Source organism: Myiozetetes cayanensis, unplaced genomic scaffold (genome assembly GCF_022539395.1).
Source record: "Myiozetetes cayanensis isolate MyiCay16 unplaced genomic scaffold, myiCay2020 scf2-11, whole genome shotgun sequence".
In the NCBI taxonomy this organism is placed as follows: Eukaryota; Metazoa; Chordata; class Aves; order Passeriformes; family Tyrannidae; genus Myiozetetes; species Myiozetetes cayanensis.
The window spans coordinates 51,515,048-51,521,047 of record NW_026087411.1 but is presented as its reverse complement, the minus strand read 5'-3'; the positions used below and the strand labels follow the sequence as shown (position 1 = coordinate 51,521,047).

General features: G+C 47.6%; 1 protein-coding gene across 4 annotated transcripts in view; it reads left to right on the top strand.

The window, feature by feature from the left end:
* The first annotated feature begins 3,510 nt into the window (after positions 1-3,510).
* The window catches only part of RGS17 (regulator of G protein signaling 17), a 73,219-nt gene continuing 70,729 nt past the window's right edge, over positions 3,511-6,000 (top strand). For 2 of the 4 annotated variants that reach the window (XM_050314890.1, XM_050314887.1), the window contains exon 1: positions 3,511-3,673. The gene's annotated coding sequence lies outside the window, so the exon portion shown is untranslated. Of the gene's footprint in view, positions 3,674-3,693; positions 3,755-6,000 lie in introns of those variants that run through there. The other 2 variants (XM_050314888.1, XM_050314889.1) reach the window with 2 other exon arrangements.

The following is a 6,000-nucleotide window of genomic DNA, read 5'->3' as shown; positions in this document are numbered from 1 at the left end:
ACAGAAACAGCTGCAGAACAAGATGTCATTATCTCTGGGTCTTGCTCTGAGTAAGCGACAAGAGCACTGCCATCTGTAAAGAACAGTTCTTTAATAAGGGGACTTCTGAAGCCTTTGTTTCTTCATATAAACAAGCCAAATTATAAATGTCACTTGGGGAAATCTGAAAATGGACTCTCAGAGATAAACTCTGTGTTTGTTCGATTTGCTGCTACTGCAAAACTAAATCTCTGTAGCACGGAGATGCTGTAACTCTGTTCACATTTTGCAAGACAGCTTTTCATCCATCAGCCAACTGAAGATGATTGCTTCTTCAACTCATTTGCTCTGGGACATACAAAAAGATTTGGGAGGGGGGATGATGTTGGTGGTTGTTCAGGGGTTTTTTAGATTTTCATGGTTTTCTGTATAGCAGCATAGAAAAGTCTATTTAATTCTTTAAATCCTTCTTAATATTGTCAAATAACATTAGACAGCCTGGTAGTTATAAAAGGTCACGACTGTAAAAGAAAAGAGCCATTGCACAGACGTAGCTAAGAAAGATTCAAATCAGTATTTTGCATGAAGCAGACCTTCAATATACAGTCATCTTTGTAACTGTGGCACATTTTTATGACCATTTCCTAGTTGACACTACAAATACAAGTGTCTTTAAACTATTACAATACTGTTGCTTACAGGGAAAGTATATTTTTATGATCTGTGTTTCAAACACATTTTAAATGTTTCATTTTGTATCACACTGAAGCCATGCTGGGGCCACAAAAGATCATGACTTTCTGATCAATATTATTTCTTTAGCTATTGATTTATTTTAAAGATAGCCTTTGACTTATTTATGTTGAAGATAGGCAGAGAACACTATTAACCAACTGTAATCTTGAAGAGTTCATGACCATGACAAGTTTTAAAGGCCTCAATTTCTACAGGCAGATTATGAAGTTGACTGAAATTATACAGTTGCCCAACAATTATGCAGACTTAATACTGGAAAATAAGGAACCTAATTTCATGTCCATTAAGTTCAATAGAAATCCAGGCATTTAAGATCACAATGTTGAAGTAAAATGATTTTATTAGATTTATATGGACTCTTTGTACCAGAAAGCCTTCTCATGTACATGGTGTTCTAAATTTTCACGAGCCTTTTTATAATACATCTTTTATCAATAGATAGTGACAATTCAGTGGAAAAACAATGACAACAGGATTTAATAAAAAATAAACAACGAATGTATGGTAATAAGGAAACCATTTGGGTTAAGAAATGCAAAGAAGTATGGAACAAGATGCATATACCAGGGAGAGAGGATAGAAAGGCATGGAAGAAAAAGTCATTGAAAGCAATTGCAGGGCTCTAAAATAGGCACAAGCATTAGGCAGCAGCCAGGACAGAGCAGCTGAACAGCTATTGAAAGGAAGTGGATTTATAAACAGGAGTTCAAGCAACAACAAAGAATAGCTTCAGTGCAGGAAACTACGGTAAATAGGAATGGCTGGGCTTTCTCGGAGCTATGGGAAACATTAACAAAGGCATAAAAAGCTGAAGAATTTTATTAATTTAAACATTTTAAGCATAGCATTTTCAAACTTGTAAAATTTGGGGTTTTTTTCTGATATATGGATAAAATAATTTTCTTTCAATCCTACCCACTATTTAGTCTCCCTTTTAGGTTGAACATCTGCATATATTCCCTATGTAGCTACTCATTCTGTAGATGACACTCACTTTTATTTGTTTCATAGCTTTTGTCAGACTAAAACTGTCTTCCTAATATTAAGCAGGTATGAAGGCTCACAGTCTTCAGTATGAAGTCAATATGCTTTAATATATGAGCTTAAAGTTAAACAAGTCTTAATATTATTTCCTAAATATGGAAGCTTTTCCTAATTGGGGCCTTAGAATAGCACTGGTGGTCTTCAAAGCAGTAGAAAGGTACTCAACTAATATTTGAAGCATTGCAATTAACAAATTAAAACACTGCTAATGCTTCGGAGACACATTTTATCTTTTATCATACTCTTTTGAGTACTATTTCTAAGGATTGGAAATGTAAGCTAGATTTCCATAAAGACTTTCAAATTGCCATGCCAATAACCTTTGGTATCAAGTGGAATTGTGTCTTCCAGTTCTCAGACTCTCCACGAGGATCAAGATAAGAAGAGAAGTCGTGGTTTTATGAGGAGAGACTTTCAGGGAGGTAACACTGACTTTGGTCCTTGTGATTCAGAATTTGAAGCTTCTATCCCAGAAGACAAAAAGACACACAATCATGGCTGCTACTGCCATGCTGTTAAATTAGTTGAGTTTTGAACAAAAAGTCCCAGGAGCTGGGATGGTTTCAATGTGCCTATGCTCATACAGCTGTCACGCAAGATAGACCTTCTGGACTCCTTTGTTTTAATTTCAGCCCGAACATACATGTGATTCTTGCTTTAGTTTTTGTAGCACTCCACTTTGGGCTCTAGATGGGATACACAGGTGTGTTGACCACTTTTGCAAAGAGGATACCGACTGTTGGCAAGACACAGGACCACCTTAATGTAGCCTTGTACCTTTTTGTACCATCTTGCCAGACTGTTTTAGTGGAGTGGTAAATGCAGTAATGTGTTCTCTCTTGAGACATTAACATTTCTGGATTCACGGCATGATTTGACAGGATCCAGATGCCAAATATGTATTTTTCCAGTGCTGTTGCCTTGAGGCATATCAGGCTCCAGATTTTTAAGGTGCAGTAGGGAAGCTAAATAACATTCTCTGTTGAGCCAAAATTTGGCAACTGGAGTTTGAAAAGATGGGAAGACCTAACTAGCAAGACCTGGAGGGATTCAGAGTCAGATTTTCAGAGCATCCTGGTTTTACTTCTCACAGTAGCCACTGACAGACCCGTGCAGATCCACGCTGGTTCTTTATTTAGGCATCGTGCTTCTTGTGCCCAACATCAAAAAGTTACTTGGCCACTAAATCTCTGCGTCTCCCTCGGCTGCAAGAGGAGAATGAAGATACTGGTTTATACACTTTTTTTTTTTTTTAATCTATTTGGATATACGAATGCGGGGACCAGAATTAAAACAAGGCAGGAGCTCAGCACCTAGCTGAGCCTTTCACTTCTTAGCAGCGCGGCGCATGGCTCCCTCCGTCTCAAACTCCCAGCCCCGGAGCGGGGATGCTGCCGCTCCGCCGCCCGGCGCACCGCGGGCCCGGCCCCACCGCCTTCGGAGATCCCCTGCCCATGACTGACGGGGAAATCTCGCTGCGAAATGGGGTAGAGCCCGACCGAGCACACTCGAGGCGGGCGGGGGAGCGAGCGAGCGCCGGTGCCGAGCCGGGGCGGGCCGCGACTCCCCCGCCGGGGCCGAGCGGGGAACTCCCGCCGCCGCCGGGCTCCGCCGCCGCTGGCACAGCGCATGTGCGGGGGCTCCTGCTCCTGCCTCCGCGCCGCTCCTCGCACCCTCCCGCCCTCCCTTCCTCTCCGCCGCCCTCCCTCTCTCTCCCTCCCTCCCTCCCTTCCTCCCTCCCTGCCTGCCCGCCTGCCTGCCGCCGCCTCCCTCCCTCTCCCCGCCGGCTGGGTGCTGAAGTTGGGCGGATGGCAGCGAACCAGCTGCGCTAGGGACGAGCCGCACCAGTCCTTCCCGGGATCGCTCAGCGCCAACTGCACGCAGCCGGGCGGGGGTGGGTAAGGCGCTCCGCGCTTAATTCAGCCTGTACCGTGATAAACGGCATCAAAATGTCTGCTTTATAGTGATGCCAAGGGTGTGTATGTGGGGAAAAAAACTATACCGACCGCGGGGGGTGGGGGGAAGGGAAGAGATAGAGGGGAGGCGAGAGGATGGATGGATGAATGGATGGATGGATGGATGGATGGATGGATGGATGGATGGATGGATGGATGGATGGATGGATGGATGGCGGTGGAGTTCAACAGAAAATGCGTTTGCCGGGGGAACCGGCTTCGTGTCAGCATGCATGTGTAACAAGGGGCGGCTGCGGCGCCGAGGCTGCAAGGTGGAGTGTGAGAGTGTGTGTGTGTGTGTGTGTGTGTGTGCGTGTGTGTGTCCTGCCCGTGATGCACAAAGGGGTGGGGAGAGGTGCCGCCGGGCTCTGCCCGCGCCCCCTATCTCCGTCGCCCTCTGGTTTGCGTTGGGGGTGCCACGGCTCCGCCGGGCGATGCCACGGGGCATCCTCCGCACCGGGCGATGCTGCCCAGCCCGGGGAGGGGGAGGGACCGGGCCGCCTCTGGGGAAGCCGGGGGCACGGTGGGACAGCCGCCAGCTCGCGGGCGAGGCAGCACTCCTGCTGTCTTTCCTCTTGACCTTCCCCTCCTTGTAACGTGGGTCTGCTTGGCGCGGAGGGAGGAGGTGTAATTATTATTATTATTATCGTCGTTGTTGTATTTCAGTCCGAGGAGCCGGCGGAAGGTGAGAGTGAACAAGCGAGTCGTTGCTCTAAGATCAGGAGTTGCTTTCCCATCCCTCCCTCCGCCGGCCCCCTTTCTCGGCTGCTCCCCCGGGCCGGCCCGGACGGGGGCCGGGGAGCCCCCGCGGGCATCGTCCGCGCCGCCCAGCGCGGCGCCCGGGCGGCACCCAGCCTCCCCCGCCCGCCGAACCCTGCAGCACTGCCATCCCTCTGCCCCGGCCTCCTTCCCGCCCCTCCCTTGCATATGTCGCGGGAGGCGGGCGGGGGGCCCCAGGAGGAGCAGGTGGCCGGGCGCGGGGATGCTCCCGGCGGGCCAGGGGATGCTCCCGGTCCCCCGGCGCCAAGCAGTGCGGGACAGCGCTGGGACAGTGCGGGTGCGGCGGCGCGGCCCCGAGCGGCGCGGGGCTTCCCCTGCGCTTCTCGGGGAAACACCCGCTACCGCGGCTCCCGGTGCGGGGGGAGATGCGGTACCGCCGCCCAGCGCCCGAGACCCGCCTTGTGCTGCTCCTGCGGGTCTGCGCCTCTCCTCGGGGTGAAACTGCCCGCAATTAAAAAAGCCGAGGTTGTCTCGCTTACTCGGCTGCGAACCCAATTGATCGCTACCTCCTCTTGATTTAGAAGGAAACATTATCGCTCTGTGAGGGCTTACACCCAGCAGGGCAGGGGTAAAATGCACAGGTTTCAGTATTTGGTTTCTTCGTTTCTGTATCTGGATTTTCACCAACGTGTGTCATAGGTTTGCAGCCAGATGGTTTTGCAAAATGGATGAAATCTGAAATACCCTGCTAGGTGAATGTAAGTAAGATACATATTGTCTGGCAATACTATTATGGGTAACCGGTGAAAAATAGCTTTCTACAAATGTAATATTCATGCATTGCAAATGTGGGGAGTTCTATAAAAGAAGTTGATTCTTTTTCACATCAATGGATGCTAGTCTCATCGTTCTTACATAAATCACTGGGGAATTTTCCCATGGCCCAAGCCATTTAACCAAACAAACTATTTAGCCTTTATAGAGAAACAGTGTTATACACTGTTATCATCGTTATCAGATACATATTTTTATTTGAGTTCATACCCAGAAAAAGTGGAGTCCTAATAAAAGATACACGAGCCCCACCCCAGTAAGTTTCTGGCCTGAGACGTGAATGCTGTGACACGCACAACTACTTGCCTCCCTAAAATAATGCAAGCGTTAAAACATTTAAATGCCTTTCTCCATCAGGGCTTTAGATCCTTTTAAGTAGCCAAAATAAGAACATAATTTGATTAAAAGCATATGATCAAATAAATTGCTGTAGTGAGTTGAACATCTAGTCCAATATCCTGGCTCTGACTACAGTCATTAGCAGTTGCTGAAGGGAGAAAAATGTAAGAAACAGTATTGGCATACAGTGATCTTTTCCTGGTATACTCTTTCAAATGTTCTTTTCAAGAACCTTCTGCCTTAGCTTTCATATGTGACAAGCAGCACATACTCTATCTGTATAAAGTGCTAGGAGTGTCCTCTCACACCAGAGCAGGCACAGCACTGACAGATCAAGTCCCTTCATTTTACTTAACACAAAGTTGAGAGGTCT